Source organism: Vicia villosa, linkage group LG1 (genome assembly GCF_029867415.1).
Source record: "Vicia villosa cultivar HV-30 ecotype Madison, WI linkage group LG1, Vvil1.0, whole genome shotgun sequence".
NCBI lineage: Eukaryota > Viridiplantae > Streptophyta > Magnoliopsida > Fabales > Fabaceae > Vicia > Vicia villosa.
In genome coordinates, this window is record NC_081180.1 from 169,538,875 (window position 1) to 169,559,079 (window position 20,205).

Consider the following 20,205-nt stretch of genomic DNA (forward strand, 5'->3'; position numbering starts at 1 on the left):
AGTGTCATTTTGCAAGCTAGAAGAAATCAAAGATTGCAAACAAATGGGCACAAGGCTCAAATTTATTTTATAGGATGGTAATCAGCTAAAGGCGTGATTCCATTGAGTATTTACAAAAGTTGGAAATGGTAAATATGCGGATAAGGCTACATTGAAAGCAATAACCACTATTCTCCCTAACAACTTTGAGTTCCAACTGTGCCTGTCGCTTCAGATTGGCGATGATTTGATTGAAGATCCTTTGATGAAAAAACTCTTCAGGTGGCGAAGTACGGACTGATGCAGTTACTTTGTCATAATTCCTTAATTTTTGCCTAGATTGCCCTTTCAGGTTTTCAATCTACCAGGATTAATTTCTTTTGTTTATGGTCTCTAATTTTTGCCTGGACCGCCCTTTCGGGTTTTCAGTCCACCGAGACGCTCATTTTTGCCTAAGCCGCCCTTTGCGGGTTTTCGACTTACCGAGCTGTTCTTTTGTCTTTTTTTAGACAAAGTATTTCTTGACTGCATCAGTATTCACAGGATGCGGGAGTTCATCATCATCCATGGTTGCAAGAATCATGGAGCCACCAGAAAATGTTCTTTTGACAACATATGGGCCTTCGTAATTAGGAGACCATTTGCCCCTAGAATCTGGTTGAAAAGACAAGATCTTTTTAAGCACGAGGTCGCCTTCTCGGAATTCACGAGGTCGAACCTTTTTGTTGAAGGCTTGTTTCATCCTTGCTTGGTATAACTGTCCATGGCAAAGAGTAGTCATACGTTTTTCTTCGATTAAGTTCAACTGATCGTATCTGCTTTGACACCATTCAGCCTCTGATAACTTAGTCTCCATGAGGACTCTCATTGATGAGATTTCAATCTCTACGGGGAACACAGCTTCCATGCCGTATACTAGAGAAAAAGGAGTTGCCCCTGTTGAAGTACGCACTGAAGTACGGTACCCATGTAAAGCAAATGGCAGCATTTCGTGCCAGTCTTTGTAAGTGACGACCATTTTCTGGACAATCTTCTTAATGTTCTTGTTAGCGGCTTCAACAGCGCCATTCATTTTTGGTCTGTAAGGAGAAGAGTTATGATGCTCAATCTTGAATTCCTCACACAGTTCTTTCATCATTTTGTTGTTCAAGTTCGAACCATTATCAGTAATGATCTTGCTTGGAACACCATATCGGCAAATGAGGTTGTTCTTGATGAACCTCACAACCACTTGTCTTGTAACGTTGGCGTAAGATGCTGCTTCGACCCATTTGGTGAAGTAATCAATAGCCACCAAGATAAAACGATGACCGTTTGAAGCTTTCGGTTCAATCATTCCAATCATGTCGATACCCCACATGGAAAAAGGCCATGGAGATGAGAGAACGTTGAGTAGAGTCGGTGGCACATGGATCTTCTCTGCATAGATCTGGCACTTGTGACATCTCTTCACGTGTTTATAACAGTCAGATTCCATTGTCAACCAATAGTATCCTGCTCTTAAGATTTTCTTGGACATTGCATGCCCATTTGAATGGGTTCCAAAGGACCCTTCATGCACTTCATGCATTAACATGTCTGCTTCGTGTCTGTCCACGCATATGAGTAAAACCATGTCGAAGTTTCTTTTGTATAGCACATCTCCGTTCAGGAAGAAACTGCCAGAAAGTCTCCTTAGAGTTTTCTTATCTTTGTTTGATGCCCCAAGTGGGTACTCTTGAGTTTGAAGGAAGCGTTTGATGTCGTGAAACCAAGGTTTATCATCGATGACTGCTTCAGTTGCAAACACATAGGCGGGCCTTTCAAGGCGCATAATTCTGACTTTAGGCATATCGTTCCAATGATTGACTTTGAACATGGAAGATAGAGTAGCCAAGGCGTCTGCCATTTGATTCTGATCTCGAGGTATATGATGCAATTCAACTTTGTTGAAGAAAGTCAACAGACGTCTTGCATAATCTCTGTAAGGAATCAAGCCAGGGTGGTAAGTTTCCCACTTGTTTTTGATTTGGTTGATCACAAGGGCTGAATCTCCATATATGTCGAGGATCTTGATCCTTAAGTCAATGGCTTCTTCGAGACCCATGATACAAGCTTCATATTCTGCGACGTTGTTGGTGCAATCAAATAGCAGTCTGGCAGAGAACGGGATATGAGTACCCTTGGGAGTGATGATGACTGCCCTAATTCCATTGCCAAAAGCGTTAACTGCTCCATCGAAAATTAGGCCCCATCTTGATCCAGGATCAGGACCTTCTTCACGTAACGGTTCATCACAATCTTTCATCTTCAAGTACATGACATCTTCGTCAGGAAAGTCAAACTTGAGAGATTGATATTCATTAATTGGCTGATGCGCCAAGTGATCGGCGAGAATGCTTCCTTTGACCGCTTTTTGGGCATGGTAATCGATGTCATACTCGGATAACAGCATTTGCCATCGGGCAATCCTTCCTGTTAAGTCAGGCTTTTCAAAGACGTACTTGATCAGATCCATTTTGGAGATTAACCAAGTGGTATTGTTGATCATGTATTGGCGAAGATGTTTTGAAGCCCAAGCCAAAGCATAACATGTTTTTTCGAGCATGGAGTAACGAGACTCACAATCTGTGAATTTCTTACTCAGGTAATAGATGGCATGCTCTTTCTTACCGGTTTCATCTTGTTGTCCAAGCACACAACCCATGGATTCTTCTAACGCGGTAAGGTACATGATTAGTGGTCTTCCTTCAACTGGAGGAATCAATATTGGTGGTTCTAACAGGTATTCCTTGATACTGTCGAACGCTTTCTGGCAATCTTTAGTCCATACAACTCCTTGATCTTTGCGGAAAAGCTTGAAAATTGGCCCACAAGTAGCAGTCATTTGAGAGATAAATCTGGAGATATAGTTCAATCGTCCGAGAAATCCTCTTACTTGCTTTTCAGTCTTTGGTGCAGGCATCTCTTGAATAGCTCTGACTTTGTCGGGATCTACTTTGATACCTCTTTGGCTGACAATGAAACCCAAGAGTTTTCCAGATCTAACCCCAAAAGTACATTTGTTAGGATTCAAGCGAAGCTGATATTTCCTTAGTCGTTGAAACAACTTCAAAAGGTATTCAATATGTTCTTCTTCCGTGCTGGACTTGGCTATCATGTCGTCCACATAAACTTCAATTTCTTTATGCATCATGTCATGAAAGAGAGTAGTCATTGCCCTTTGGTAAGTTGCGCCTGCATTGTTTAATCCAAACGGCATCACTTTGTAGCAAAAGGTACCCCATGGGGTGATGAAAGATGTCTTCTCCATGTCTTCGGGAGCCATCTTGATCTGATTATAACCAGAGAACCCGTCCATGAATGAAAAGACGTTGAACTTAGCGGTGTTATCAACCAGCATGTCAATATGTGGTAATGGAAAGTCATCTTTTGGACTGGCCTTGTTCAAGTCACGGTAGTCAACACACATTCTGACTTTACCATCTTTCTTCGGAACTGGCACTATGTTGGCCAACCATTGAGGATACTCAGAGGTGACAAGAAAACCTGCATCGAGCTTTTTTTGAACTTCCATTTTGATCTTGTTAGCCATATCAGGGTGAGTCCTTCGCAATTTCTGCTTAACTGGCGGACATTCTGGCTTCAATGGCAAGTAATGTTGAACAATACTGGTATCCAACCAAGGCATATCTTGGTAGGACCAAGCAAACACATCAACATATTCTTTGAGAAGATCTATCAACTTACTCTTGATATCAGCATCAAGCAGCGATCCAATGGTCACTTCTTTTTTGTCTTCTTCAGAACCCAAGTTGATCCTTTCTAAAGGCTCTTTGTGAGGCAGAATAGCTCTTTCCTCGTGCTTAAGTAATCGAGAGATCTCGTCCAGGATCTCTTCTTTTTCCTCTTCTTCGGCTTCGAACACAGGAAACTCAAAGTTGGGATAGGGCATAGGGTTATTGCATTCAATGAGTTTATCAATAGTAAATCTGCACATATGATTTATATTTATTTCAGAAAATTTATGAATGCAAGAGTGTATGCAGATTTTTTTGAAATTTTTTTTTTTTGGTTTTTTTTTTAGGATTACCATTTCTAGAAAAAAAGCAAAAAAATAAAACACATAATGTAGGGAATTCAAAATGACACTTTATTTGTGATTCATTTTTGAAACAAAGCCCTAAACACAAACTCATTTGTCTTGGGCAGGACAAAGAGGGAAACTTTTAAAACAAAGCCCTATACACAAAGTTATTTGGGCGGAACAAAACATTTAAAAGCAAAGCCCTATAAAACATCTCTCTGCTTTGGGCCAGGCAGGAGGTCAAAATAACAGTGAGGTGATTACTTTAAGCGGCGAACAACATTCGGAACGTCGACAGCTTTCCAGTAGCAACGAACTCCTCTGTGTATTATGTATTCAGGAAAATTTTTCTCAGAATCTTCTTCAGTGATGACATTGACCGCTGGTCGAGCAGGATTTGAAGGTCCTGGTTTGTCACCCTTGTTCTTTGTAGTGCTGAGACGGTCTTTTTCTACTTCTTGAAGAGCATAAGATGAGTCACAATCTTCAGGATCTTCAGGATGTAATTCCCAATCTTTAGGATGAAGAGACTCATTTTCAGAGACACTTTCCAAGTCAACTGCGGGGCCATCTTCCCCTTCATCTTCAAAAATGGCGTTTATGTGATAATAACCATCTTCATAGTTGTCAATCTTTGTAGATGCATTGAAGTTGAAATCTTCAGTAATTTCAGGTTGCTATGAAAATTGAGAGAGCTGGTAGGCCTCTTCTGATTGACTGTTATATTCAAAGGGATCTCCCCATCCATTTGGTTGGATGTCTTCAATCGAAATCTTTGAACTTTCAGGTGCAGTATATCTCACCATATAATCAAACTTGCCACTTGGTTGTCCCAAGGTGTCCTAGACCTCTGCAGGAACAGGCGGAGTTTCATTAGCACTTGTTTTGACTTTGCCTCTGGGTTTCTCTGAAGGAGGATAGAACGGTGCATACGGTTCTTCCTGAGATATGTATCCCGAGTCATTGAGATAACATTTCCATTCTTCTTCAGGATCGGGTAGACCTTCTTTGATGCATTCTTCAATAAGGACATTAACCTCTTGAGGAATTGGGTTAAGGAACCCTCCACTATGAAACGTTTCTTTGATCGGATGAAGGGTTTCATCCTTCTTGGTGCAGTTCGAAAACATTGGTGAACATCCGAGTCCTGCTCTGGTTTCATTGTTGGTAGGGATCACAACTTGCCCCCAGCCAGTGGTAGTTCCATCTTTTACTACCTTCACTGCCTCTTTGTAAGAAGAGATTGATGCTTTCTTCTTGGAAGATTCGTCTTCTAAAGAGAGACCTTGGAACTGCGTTCCTTCCACATTATCAGCACTTATGAAAGAGAAATTGGATAAATGGCTCACCGTCAAGGCTTGCTCCCCACTTATTGTTACCAATTTTCCATTTGTTACAAATTTTAACTTTTGATGGAGTGTAGACGTTACTGCCCCTGCTTCATGGATCCATGGTCTTCCTAACAGACAGCTATAAGCAGCTTGAATGTCCATGGCGTGGAAGGTGATTTGAAATGTGTGTGGACCAATTGTCATGGGAAGATTGACTTCTCCGATAACAGATTTTCGCGATCCATCAAATGCTTTGACTACTACACCACTGAACTTCATAGGCATTCCTTGGTAAGACAAGCGAGCAAGAGTCGTCTTTGGCATCACATTTAAGGAAGATCCAGTGTCTACCAATACATTAGACAAAGAGTCTGACTGACAGTTCATAGAAATGTGCAGAGCAAGATTGTAATTTCTGCCCTCCTCGGGGAGTTCTTCATCACAGAAGCTTAAATTGTTGCAAGCTGTTATGTTGGCTATTATCCCATCAAAATGGTTGACAGTCACATCATGATCCACAAAAGCTTGATCTAATACTCTCATCAAGGCTTCCCTATGGGATTCTGAGTTTAAAAGCAATGAAAGTATTGAGATCTTTGAAGGTGTCTGCATAAGCTGATCCACAATCTTGTATTCGCTTCTTTTTATAAGCTTCAAAATTTCATCAAAGTCAGGATTGACATTGGTTCCACTGGATTGGCCAACATCAGTGCTTGTATTACTGATAGGAGTTTCCACGGGATTCCCCACTGGTGTATCGACAGGATTTTGCCTGGTTGCAGGAGCAATAGGCTGCTTTGGAGGTAATGGAGTGTACACACGTCCACTTCTTGTTACTCGACTCACATCAGCGATGTTTACGACAGATGAAAGAGTAGGTAAAGGAACTTCTTGTCCATTCTTTATCATTGTTGCGCTGTAGTTGTAGGGAACTGCTTTGTCAGAGTCATAGGGAACAGGTCTAGGCAGACAAACGATCAAAGGAGCAACAGGAGCCCTCGGCTTGTTGTAGGTAACTTCTATGCGCTCAGGCATGTTGAAATGAGGAACGATGACATTAACTTTTGGCATTTCCGAGTTTATATCTGAGACTAAAAGCTCATGCGGATAACATCCTATCATGTTAACTTCATCTTCATTCCTATTTCTGAAGATCTGAATAGTACCATCATCTAGCAAAACTTGAAGATCTCTTCTCACAATCGAACATCCGTGAGGATCTACGCAGCATATGCTACAGGAACCATAGTGATGTTGGCGAAAATCCCGCCTTTGACAGAGAGTAGCGTGCATTTGTACCAAGTTTGCTCTTGAGAAATTGATGTCATAGATTCGGTATTGGCCAGGGCCTTCTCGTACTAGATTTACAACATGCCCTCCATGATTGGGCAGCGGATTTGCTTGCACATTTGGATTCAAATTTCTGAAAGAGAGGAGATTAGATCTAACCAACCTCTGAACTTCATATTTCAAAGCTATGCAATGCTCAAGATCATGGCCAGGTGCTCCTTGATGATAAGGGCATGAGACCTCAGCTTTGTACCACCATGGGAGTTTCTCAGGTACTGGTGGTGGTGCTTTAGTTTGAACAAGACTCCTTCAATCAAAGCAGGGTACAACTCTGTGTAGGTCATTGGAATCGAATCAAACTGTGGAGCTCTTTGCACACGATTCTGATTGTTATTAAACTGTTGAGCCTGTTGTCGAGGTTGTTGTTGTTGAAACTGCGGGGTAAATCCCGAATTTGGTGTTGTATTAACGGCTGGCGCGATAGCAGTTACCTGTTGTTGATGATTGACATTTCCTCCTGGCCTCCCTTGGGATACCATGTCAACACTTTGTCCTTTCTTCTTTGGGAAACCACTTCCGAACTTTTTGGTTCCGCTTGAAGATCCACCTTCTTTAGTTAGACGTCCGGTTCAGACTCCTTCTTCTAGACGCATCCCCATGTTTACCATTTCGGTGAAATCACTTGGAGCACTAGCAATCATGCGTTCATAATAAAACGGGCCAAGAGTATTCAAGAAGATCTTTGTCATCTCTTTCTCTTTTAACGGTGGATTAATCTGAGCAGCAGCTTCTCTCCATCGTTGGGCATATTCTTTGAAAGCTTCATGGTCTTTTTGAGCCATGGATCGAAGCTGATCTCTGTCTGGAGCCATATCCGAGTTGTATTTGTATTGTCGGACAAAGGCCTCGCCTAGGTCGTTGAAAGTTCGAATGTTAGTGTTATCCAATCCTGTGTACCACTTCAGTGCGGCACCAGTCAAACTGTCATGGAAGTAGCGGATGAGCAACTGATGATTGTCTGCATAAGTAGACATCTTCCTAGCATACATCACGAGATGGCTTTGTGGACAAGAACTACCTTTGTACTTCTCAAAGTCAGGGACCTTGAATTTAGCTGCTGATTCTGTGCGGCCATTAAGGAGTCAACCAGAGTAGTGAGACTTTCCAACTTTTCTTGAAGGGTGGTCACTGTACCACGAAGCTCGATATTCTCTTGTTCAGAGCTTTCCATTACTCTTCTTTTGCTTGAACGAGTATTGTATCTGTGATCTGATTGCGAGCGCGGTCGAGAAACTTTGAGACGCGACAGCTTGTTGATCTAATGGAGGAAAATCCAAAAGATAAGACTCTAGACAATAGACTCGATATGCAGAATGATGTATGCAAAAAGAAGTTTATGATTTTTTCCAAATATTTTAAAGATTATTTCCTTGCAAACATTTGTACAAAAACTGTTATCTTATTGAAATAATGGGAAAATGTTACAACATTGGAGCGTAGCTCCTACAAAAGCAAATGATAAATAAAAGCTAAACAATCCTAAGCATCCTCATCGGATGAAGAACCAAATGCGTTATGCAGGTTGAGCTTCATGATTTCTTTCCCATAGTAAGCTTTCAACTCGGCCTTTTCGGTCCTTAGCGTGTCAACAACATTCTTCCAATCGTCAGGAATCGGAGCGTTGCTTGTTGAACCTTCAAGCTTTTTCTTGCTTTCTTTGATATACCTCCTGATTGCAGCGTCTTTCCGACGAATATTCTCATCTTTACTCATGAGCCATCCATCTTGACAGTAGAGGGTTTCTTCGTGATCTTTCACCCGTTCTTCAACTTTCTGTTTTCCACATTAGTCTTACGAAACTTGTCTTCCCAAGCGTCTTTCTCTAACCTCATCTTGGCCAAAGTATCTTGGTATTCCTCCATAGTGTCATTGGGAATGTTGGGTAGTTTAGATACCACAGGGAACATGGGTTTTTCATAATCATAAGGCATTTGAAACTCCCTTGCTCTTTTCTTCACCCAACAGGTGTAGGCGTCCGTGGCAATGCAATTCCTTACCCCACCTTTTTCTTTCCTTCGGACGTCGTACCAAGCTCTCACCAATCTTGTCTTCAACCCTTGAGGATCCTCCCCTTCTTGATAGAAGTAGTTTTCCACTGCGAGACCAATAGGTTTAGCTGAATTTGCATACCCGAGTTGTCGTCGGGCTAAGATCGGATTGTAGTTAATTCCTCCTTGTGTACCAATGGGGGGAATGTTGGCGAACTCTCCACAACTGTCAACGGTTTCTGTACCACAGAGAGCCAAGGTATACCAATGAATATCATTATTAATAAGAGACATAAGTCTTCGAGGCCAACGCAAACCTTCTCGGTTTTCCGTGAAAATAAGAGACTTAGGTAAGTGTGAAATAATCCATTTGAACAACAGAGGTACACAACATACAATGATTCCACCGCCTTGGCGATTCCTATGATGGATAGAGAAATACATGTCACCATGCAAAGTCGGAACAGGATTTCCAATCAGAAATATTTTTATGGCGTTGATATCAACAAAGTCGTTGACATTGGGAAACAGAACCAACCCATAGATGAGCAAGGCTAGTATAGCTTCAAAAGCTATCATGCTACCAGTTTCGATGAAATCAAAGGCTTTCTTCATTAAGAACTGTGAAGTCAAACCTGGGAGGTTTCCTTTGGTAGTCCAATTACTCTCTACTTCAGATTTCTTCAAGTGGATACTTGCTGCAATGACTTGTGACTTAGGAATGGCTTCCAAACCACTGAAAGGTATTTTGTCAGACACGGGAATACTCAAAAGATTGGCATATTCTTCCAAGGTTGGTACCAACTGATAGTCTGGAAAGGTGAAACATCGGTAGACGGGATCATAGAACTGAACCAGAGTTTTGAGAAGTCCTTCATCAACATGAGTGTTCAAGATAGGCAAAAGCTTTCCATGGCTTTTCCTAAAATCAGAAGGATCTTGTACAAAAGATGCCAACTCTCTCAGTCTTTCCACATTAGGCACTTTGAAACCGTACTTTTTGGTATGCCTTTTGTCGTCCTCGGTTTTTTATGGGATGCAAACTGACTCTTCTTTTATTTTTGAGTTGTGAAAATCAGAGAGTCGCCACCGACTTTTATTTTATCCAATTAAGGAAAGGTTTATAAAAGAAACAGAAAAAGACCTTAAAGAGATTTTGGGTTCGGGGGTAGGTTATACAAAGGGAAGGTGTTAGCACCCTTTGTATCCATGGTTATCCATGGGCTCTTAATTGCTTAGCTCACTTGTTTGAATCGTTTGTCTTGCTTTGAAATGCTTGTATGTGGTTTTAAATATTTTTGTAAAGAGTTAACTTTGTAATGATCCTTGTACGGATGTATACAAAGTATTTATCTTTCGAAAGATATTTTGATGGTTTGAAAAAAAGATTTTTAACTTCGTAATGATCCTTGTTTGGATATATACAAAGTGTAGTCTTTTTGAAAGTTTGTTTTGGAAAAATAGTGATATGTGAGAACTTTTGTTGTTTTTTGATTGAGCAAGCAATTAGGAGGTATACCCTAAGTTTATAAGGTTCTATTTCTTTAGAAAACTTTCCATGACTAGATACAAAAGAAATTTGAATTGTATTTGAAACAGTAAGTTTTGATTTTGAAAAGAGTAACAGAGGGATTACCCTTAGAGGTGCAAGTGTGATTGTGATTTATTTCATATATTTTTGTCTTTTGAAATTAGTGATCTAGCGCTTTAGTTTTTTATTCTTGCCATACACGCAGTTTTATATGTACAGGAATTAAAGTGCGGGAATGTAAAATGCGGAAAATAAATCTACGCTATTACATCGAATGTGCGAGAAATGTAAACTACGTTATTTACATGAATTTGACAACCTATACACTTATCTATGAATTTAAATTGCAATAAGATAAAGGGAAAATATTTTTGGATTTTTGGATGGTTGATTTTAATTAAAATTAATGCATAATTAATTAAATTAAAAGGTTAAGAATTAGAAATAAAATTTAAACCTAAAAAAAATTAAGTCTAAAATATGTCCAAATTGTTTGTTAATTAAATTTAAAAATAAAGTTATTTTTTGTGATTTTTTGAAATTGTTTTTGAGATTATTAAATTAATTAACACATAATTATACAAATAATTATACACATAAATTAAACTTTAAAGAAAAATATTCTAAATATGTACAAAATTAATTTATAATATATAAACTTAATTTAATAAAAAGAAAAATATTTTTTCTGATATTTTTTGATAGGTTAGGAATAATTAAAAGATAAATATATAATATTATCTAATTAATTAAACAAAATATTTTAATTATTAAGAAAAATAAAATATTTTTGTGTCAAAAATTAAGACAATATTTTATCAACCTAAACTATTTTTTGTATTTTTTTTTTGATTTTTTAAAATTTTTTTTAAATAATTTTGCAAAAGAAATTTAAATAAAATATAAAATATATTAAATTTGGATCAAGTGTGGTAGACTGGAGAGTCTATGGTATGGATATGTGTTCAGGTGCGTTGGATCTTGAATTAATGAGATCTGAGGGCTGTAATTATGAGGCACATGGTAGTCTTGGGAAAAAATAAAGCATTGAATTAGTGGGGGTGACCAAAGTCAGACTGGGCCCACCACATCCTGCGTGGACCAATGGAAATTGAGGGAGGAAGAGTTGAAAAGTTGACTGGCCAGCAAGAAGATGCCACACGAGCGGAGAGAGGAGTCAATATTGACTGGCGAACCACGCTTGGACATGTGGTCGTCTTCAACCTTCGTCTCCTTTAGCTTTTTCTCTGTGCGAATTATGGCGGTTTAAACCGTCGTTTTTTGCTTCGCAGAAACGCCATAACTTACATGTGCTCATAACCTGCAAAAATGGAACCAACAAAAAAAACAACCAGCCCAGATCCACTTAAAATTTCCTCCTGAACATGAATATGGGGTTAGTTTCTTCATTTGAGCATGTTAAATATGAAAACAAAAAGATTGAAGCTTTGAGCTTCAAACATGGCACACCATGGTTCAGGGCTTTAAGCTCACATGTGATACGTTAAACCTACTCCATATGATCTCAGAAAGATAACAAAGGCATTATCTTTCATTTAAACATGCTTATAATGGAGATATTAAAAGTTAAAAATATGCATGAATATGTTACTTTTGAAACATGAGTTCTATGAGCATATAGACATGAGTAATGATCCAAACTTACTAATTTATGTCTTAGAAGATGATTTGGATAATTAGTTTGTATTGATAATGGTTGGAAACTAAAAAACAAAAATTACAAAGTTTTGATATTTTTTTGAAAATTTTGTGAGTTTCTTGGCTATTCTTTGGTGGATTTTCGTGTGTGTCTTTGTTGCTGAAGTATTCATGTCATTTATAAGCAATATGAGTGCTGAAATCTTAAGCTACCAAGCTTTTCCTCCATACTTGAGTGTCTTTGAATCTTTGAATATTATATGAATAAAAGCTTTAAATTTCTTGGCCATGGCTTCAATTTTCTTCACCCCTCTTGCCATAGGTCTTCTGTACCTCTATGCTGCAGAACTTGGATCAAACTTGGTGACTCAAGCTAAGGACAAAAGCCTTGAATCATTATCTTGAACCATTTCTTTTTTAATTTAACTTTAAATGAAATAAAATAAAATTAAAAAAGAAATAAAAATTTCATGGGCCTAATGTTGGTCATGGGAGCCCTTTAACATCATTAGAAACATGTTTGGATCATGAATGCTTGGCCTCTTTTGAAAAAAAAACAATTTTGATCAATGCTAGTTTCATGCATTTTCCCAAAAAATAGCCAACTTCAACAAGGCATAATTCCCTCAATTTTGATCATATGAAGGAGTTCTTGTACTTTTTAGAAACCTCAAGATGTCCTCTACAAGCTACTTTGGAAGCTTGTTTGCATTTGGAGAAGTTATCTTGATGTTATGAGCTTTGACAAAAAACCACCTTTTTGTTGACTTTGAAAATGGCCTGTAATGTCTTGGCTCATATTTTCCAAATGGTAAATCCAATAACCTTGGAACCAATTTCATTTGAAAGATAATTGAGTTTCCTTCAAAATAAGCTTTGGTTGGAATTTTTCGGATGAACGAGGAGAGAGTTATGGCTGGTCAAAGTTCAGTTGACTTTTTAGGAGAAAACCCTAATTTTGAAACTTAGAGTTTTGTCGATTTCTGAACTTTTCTTGATGAATTATGATCAACCATTGATCAAATGATGAATCTTTTGACAAAATATGGATGTTGACAAAACATTTCATTTTTTACTGTCTGTTGACTTTTCGGTCAAACCGGTCGTCTGTTGACTGTTTGAGCTGCTAACTGTGCGTCCGAGCGAATCGAAGTTTGAAAATTTGTCTGGTGGTACTTTGAGACATATGGAGATCCATGAAATCCATTTGAGGTCTCAAAAAACTTGTTCTCCTGAAAAAAACAAAAACCCTAGTTAGGGACTGTTTGTGTAGGAGACAGTTAAGCGTACCTGATTTTTGTGCAGTGTTGAGTCTCTGCTGATCATGTGATTATTAGAAGACTTCTAGAACAAAAATCTTGGAATTTTGAAATGTGAAAGATTGATTTGAATGATGATACAAAACACGGAGAATCGTGTTGTCATCGGGTTTGACTGTTAACTGGTTGTCTGGGTATTAACGTAACAGTTAAAGTGAAAACTTAACAGTTAAAGTTAATTTTTCTCTTTTTGTTTTTGTTGTGATAATGGTGAAAAATTATTTACATGAGTTGTTAGAAAAACACAATCATAATAAATAAATAAAATATACTGTACGCGAACGAAATTACCGACAATAAAATTGAAAAGGATTTAATGCACAGAAATAAATATTTAACTAACAATAAACACACATAATATTATCTCGATAATTAAACGACGGTACAACAGATAGTACAATATTTAATACTGACATTACATAATATTACATAATATAACGAACAGTAAGACAAATATAATGAATGGTACGTTATTTGAAAGCGAAAGATACGACAAACTTTAAGTATGACGATTAAAAACCCATGCTATAAACAACAATATATAGATGTACGGGAGTGCAAGCATCCCAGGTCCGCATTTTTCAGGACTATGCAGACAGAAAAAAGACATGATCACCGTAAAAACAGTGATGACCATAAGAAAAAACGTATCCACCCACTTTGCCATTTTTTGCCGGGGAAGAAGAGGAAATAATTATGAGATAGTATGATAGAAATTTGGGAGGTGAATGAAATTTGATGTGAGAATTTATGGAAAAAATGAGGGGTATATATAGAATGAAAAGAAAGATGGAGACGTTGGGGAATGAAGTGATACCGTACAAAAAAGGAAAGTTTGAGTGGCAGTAGGATTTGAAAGAAAGTGTATGGAATAAAGTTAGGATTTGATTTGAAAGAAAGAGATTTGAAAAGAGAGGAAAAGATTTGAAAATAATATAGTACAAAAAATTAGTGGGAAACAAAAAACCAATAATAATTTAATTGTTACCAGTACAGTCTGAATCCCCGGACTCTGCGCCTGCAAAATTTGATTATGTACCAATTGCGTCAGTATTATTTATCTGAAAATATATCTCAAATAAACAGCGTGTGAAGTGATAAACAGTATTTGGCGTTTGTGTAAGAATAAATTCAACAGCGAACCAAAATACTGTATAAAAACATTCTAAAAACTGAGTATTCATAAAATCAGGATATTTATGAAATAAAATCCAGGATTATATGAAACTCCCAATTTTTAGACAGAAGTCTGTTGCCTTCTCTCTGAAAAAAGATGCGGGCAAATTTTGGGGTATAACACCTTTTTACCCACTCCATAACTTAATCCTATAATGTTTGCAAAGAAAAATTCTCTAAAATTTTGGAAGAATCATGTTTTTTTTATGAAAAGATGGATTTTTAATGAATGTATGAATGCATGAATGCATGAATGCCACATATACAAACATGGTAAAGCAAACATAATCATGCAAGCATGGTAACGCAAACATGGTACTACAAACATGGTAATTCAAACATGGTACACATAAGTTCAAAGGTCCAGCGTCACGAGCATGAGGTCAGAGAACCAAACATGGGATAGTACTAGGGGTTAATCACTTGCACAACATGTTCTACTGATACGTCAGAGTCTACATTTTTCTTTCGGATATTACCGGCTTGCACAACTGAACTTGTGAGCTAGAAATATTCTCAAGAAAAACTCGTCTGAGTGTGGCTCTCCGCATGACAACTAATCCAAGTCTTCACCTGAATAGTTTCTGCGCCACAACCTAATAAGGCCAGGATGGGTTATGGGTTCTACAGCCAACTCAGCTTCTACAGTTCAATGAAAGCAATAATGTCTTCGCAACTGAACTTGCTAAACATATACCACCAACAAGGAACCTCCACTGAGCGGAAGGATTCTCATGCCAGCTTTTTAAGGACTGAACTCCTTGTATGCCATACATGACTATACCCTCCACCTAATTCTTATGTGTACTTAATCCGGGTTAGGATTTGTCCATAATGTATCACTTGTAACAGAACCACAGTTGTAACAGAACCACGCATGTAACAAGAATTGAAATGAAAAACATAACAATTAGAATTAACCCTTTCTTTGGAAACAATAAAAAGATAGTCCCTAGTGGAGTCGCCATTTTTCTGTCGCGTGAAAAAATCGGGATGAGACACCTGATGCCTTCTTTGGGCTCGAGTGCTCAAGAAAATGATTTTTTTTGTTTTTGTCACGACCAAACTTTTTATTATTTCCAAAGTAGGAAAAGGAAAAAAGTTGCAATAACCTTAAAAGATATGCAAAGCAAATAATACAAAATTAAAAGCAATGCAAAAGTGGGGGAGAGATCTTGGGTAAGAGGGTTGGTTATACGAAGGGAAGGTATTAGCACCCAACGTATCTATAGTACTCTATAGGTTTCTTTGTTATGTTCATTTCTTTCTATGTTATTGAGGAGGTTCTGTGTTGTGAGATAGGTGGGACCTAAGGTGTTTGTTTGATTATGCTCGCAAAGATCATCGCAATCTCCTACATACATATCCCTTAGAGGGAATCAGAGCATCTGTAGCTCGGGGTCTACGGGTGCTAAGGTTTGAGTGGTTTGAGGGAGAAGTTTTGCTCGCCAAGGAATAAGACCTTGTGCCTACGTATTCTCAAAGGGATGTTGAGAAAGTCAGAGCAATCGTAGTTCCCACTTATGCTAGTGGAAGCAAAGGATAAGAGACAAATGTCATCTTAATGCTCGATGTATCTAATCTATATCATCACATACATCTGTTTAATTTTTCTTTGAAATCTTTTCATTATAAGACCTGGGTTGTGCCACTTATGGTGCTTAGAATGATAAAGATGATTTTTTGTTTAGCCAGCCTTGTGGCAAAAACAAATTTGATTAGCCAGCCTTGTGGCAAAAACTTTTGATAAGTCAGCCTTGTGACAAAAAGTTTTGATTAATCAGCCAGCCTTGTGGCAAAAGTTTCGATGAAGCCAGCCTTGTGGCAAAAACTTTGATTAATCAGCCAGCCTCGTGGCAAAAGGTTTGATTGATTAGCCAGCCTTGTGGCAAAAAAGAAATTTGATTGATTGTGATGATACAGAAGAGATACTCCTATCATAGAGATGATATTTGTCTAATCTCCTAGGGTATTTGTTTTGGATTATGGGGATGCTTTTAAGAAGCCCGTGGGTCCTTGTACGAAGCCCAAGAGGAGGCTATCCGAGGGTCCTTACATTTTAAGCCCAAGAGAAGGCTATGGGAGGGACAATCGAGGGTCCTTGCATTGTAAGCCCAAGAGGAGGCTATGGGAGGGATAGTCGTTTGTACAAAGCCCAAGAGGAGGCGTGGTATAGTTGGTTTGAGCTCTTAGAGCGATTTCACCGGGAAACCATACTCTATATCCTAACCTAAACTAGGGAGATTCTTTGCACGAAGCCCAATAGGAGGCTATGGGGAACCTAGTGTTGTACTAAGTTGAACAAGTATATATAACATGATCACAAATATGAACAAGTACGAACAAATATGAACAAGTACATGAACAAATATGAACAAGTATGAACAGTTATATATGATAAGGTGTGTGTGTACAATGGAGTTTATGAAGGAAATATACCTGTAAGGATGATCAGTTTATGTACACGAGGCTCGGGACTTATACTCGGGGAGAGGCCCATTGAGTTTATTCCTGGCTATGTAAATGTATATTTACAAAAGAGCTTGGGACTTATACCTTAAAGGAGGCCCACGAAGATTTTGAAGAAAACCCTAATTTTTGACCTTGTTATTCGAGGGTTTAAATCAAATCGATCGCGGTATAAAAAGATAGGCGTATATACAATGAAAAACCTAATTTTATACAAAGGAATGGGACTTATACCATAAGGGATTCCCATGTTTTATTTCATAAAACATGGTTGGTTGTTTTGTAAAAAGATGCGAGGTTTCGTTTGAAAAACTTTTGATCGTTTGTTTTAAAAACAGTTTGGATTTTGACAAAAAGTCAACTTAATTAAGATAAAAACAAATTTTATGCTTAATTAAGACCTAAGAGATTAGGGTTTGATCACAAAAATATTTACAAGTGATTAGGTTTGAAAAATCAAATGAAAAACAATATTTAAAGTATTGAAAAACACTTAAAAACATGTCATTTTAAACCTAATAAAAATATATCAAATAAATATTTTTTTTGTGATTTTTTGGATATTCATAAAATATATATATTAAATGAGAAGTGTACAAAAAATGAAGTGAAAATGATGAATTTTGATTGGTTAATGAATTGATTGAAGTTGTGTAAAAAATGAAGAAAAACAAGTGTTAAAAAATTGGTTTTGTCTTCTAAAGGGTTTGAACCCACGCCCTTATGCTTGTCAACCAAAACAAAAGCCAACTAAGCCACGTTTGTGGCTTGTAATACACACGCGTTTGATCAAATATATTTTCCAACCAAAATTTAAAACTTATGAATCAAAAAACGCGCCAAGAACACCACCCCAATTTGAATTTGAAAATTTTGAAAATTGAATTGTTTGGATCAAGTGAATAGCCTATCTTGCTCGATTTTTCATAAGGAACATGATGGTACCATTTAATTTCATTTATTTTCACTCTAAGATCATTAATTTTCTGGAAATCGTGAAGAACCCTAATTCTATGATTCATTCTGAAATCGTGTATGATCATGATATGATGCAATTGATTGAGGGTTAATGATCCATATGTGTGCAGAAACAAGATGGTAAAGCAGTTTTTCATTTATGATGCATGTATGATGGAGTTTGAAGTTCAAAGCACTTACCTCAAAAACTTGCAAAAACTGGAAATTGAAATCGTGCCTGGAGGTGTTACAGATGTTTCTTCTTGATCCGGACAGCTTCAATGGACCTTATGGAACATGTTTGGATGCTTGGAATGATCTGAATTCACCTGGATCAAAGTGTGGAACCCGATCTGCAGTAGGAGCAAGTGAGGATCGAATTTGATGATGGAGATGTTTCAGATTGTTGGTGAGTGTTTGGATAGTTCATATGTGATATATATGAGGTGTTGGAAGTGCTAGTTTGGACAGAAATGAGCTTGAATGGAATTTGGCATGATAAGGCTCATTTTAGGCAAACATGGAGGTGAGATGATGATTTTGAGTTTTAGGTGTTTTTGGGGTGTATGAGGGGATCAAACACATCCCATATGATGTTTATGAGTTGTTGGAACCACCATCTTGGCCAGAACTTAAATGATTTAGAGGTTGAGATTTCTACCTCTTTGAAAACTATGAAACTTGCATTCTAAGAAAGAAAGAGAAAACCTATGATTTGTGAGGTTTTGGTGTGATTTTGAAGGTGATTTGAACCTCTATTTATAGGCCAAGAGTTTTGCATTGCAAGACTATACAAGTTGATCTTAGAATGGTGATTTGGCATTTGGAGATAAAATGGAATCTTTGCATTAAATGCAAAATGGTTAAAACCTAAACCATGGTTAAAATCTTCTATGCTTCTTATCTCTTTCCAATCTGTCTATAAACCAGAAATATCTTCCAATTATTGCATGTTTATGTCATTGCTTGCATCATAAGGTAAAATAGTTCATAACTTTGGCAAAATGGCTTGAAATTTCAAGTGAAATGATCACTAATGGCAAAATTCAAAACCATAGCTATGCTTCATATTTTTTCATGCTCTTGGAAATTTTGGAAAGCTCTTGTTATGTACTTCAAAACCCAAGTTGAAAGTTTCTTCAAGACCTTTAAGGAAATGGGTGAAAAAGATCCATGAACTTTGAAGAAAATGAGGTTTTAAGTGAATTTTTCAAAAGATACCAACTTTGAAACTCCATATCTCTTAAATGGTTGATCTTATGGAAACAAATTATATGTGACAAAGTTGTTCATTGGATCAAAATCTACAACTTTCATGTTGGAAGTCTTTTTCAGTTTGTAGGTGAAATTTTGAGATATTCCCTTCCAAAGTTTGGAAAAAACCATTGAAAACACTTAGAAATTTTTCTAAGTATGAAAAGTCAAACTTTTGACTTTTTGATTCTTGATTGATTTTCTTGATTTTCCTTGATCAAATGACTTTAAATATCATATATTTATGATTTAAAACTTCAAAAGTCATGGTTGACCAAAATTTCCAAAAAGTCAATGGTGATCTTGTATAGTTGACTTTTTCAGACGAATCGCGTTTTTGGAGATTTCAAATGAACCTAGCTATCCTCACCAAATGAATGGTATGAATGGATCACATTGAGTTATTGGAGGACCTTGAGCCATGGTTTGGGTTGTGGCACCATGTTCTGATTAAAAAGTCAGTTGTTCAGATGAATTAGGTCAAAAACCCTAATTGTCGACCAGATGAAATTGATGACTGTGGATCTTGAATTGAGATACAATTTCCATTGGATATTGTCATAGGGATTATTTAAAGATGATTGAAAACTTTGATTGATGCCCTAGAGCTTTTTAGGGTTTCCCAAATGTGATCCTTGATTTCAGTCCCTGATAGTTCAAAACCCTAGTCTGATGACCTGAAATTTCACTGTTGATCAATCCTTGTGTGAGAGGTGTCTTGAGCCAATAGATTAGGTCAAGATGATGTGCTTGGAGTATTGAGGTCATGTCCCAATCCATTAGGTCAAATCTTGAGCAAAAGTCAAGAGTATGATGTCTTCAGTCAAAACCCTAATTTGGTTGATTCAAAGCCTTTAAGCTTGTTGAAATGAATCTTTGAGGATCAAATGTTGATTGTTGATGAAGATGGTTCTTTTGAGATGAAGGGAGAAAAAAACCCTAATTGGTTGTTGCTTGTACTGATGAGTGATTTCTTGATTAAACCCTGCTGAGTACAAGTAGCAAACACAAGCTATGCAATTTGTTAGAGATGCAAATGATGCATATGCAGATGATATGAGGTGGTATCTTAGGTCAAAAATTGGGGTATGATAGATGCCCCTATTTAAGTTTCTTCAACCTGAGA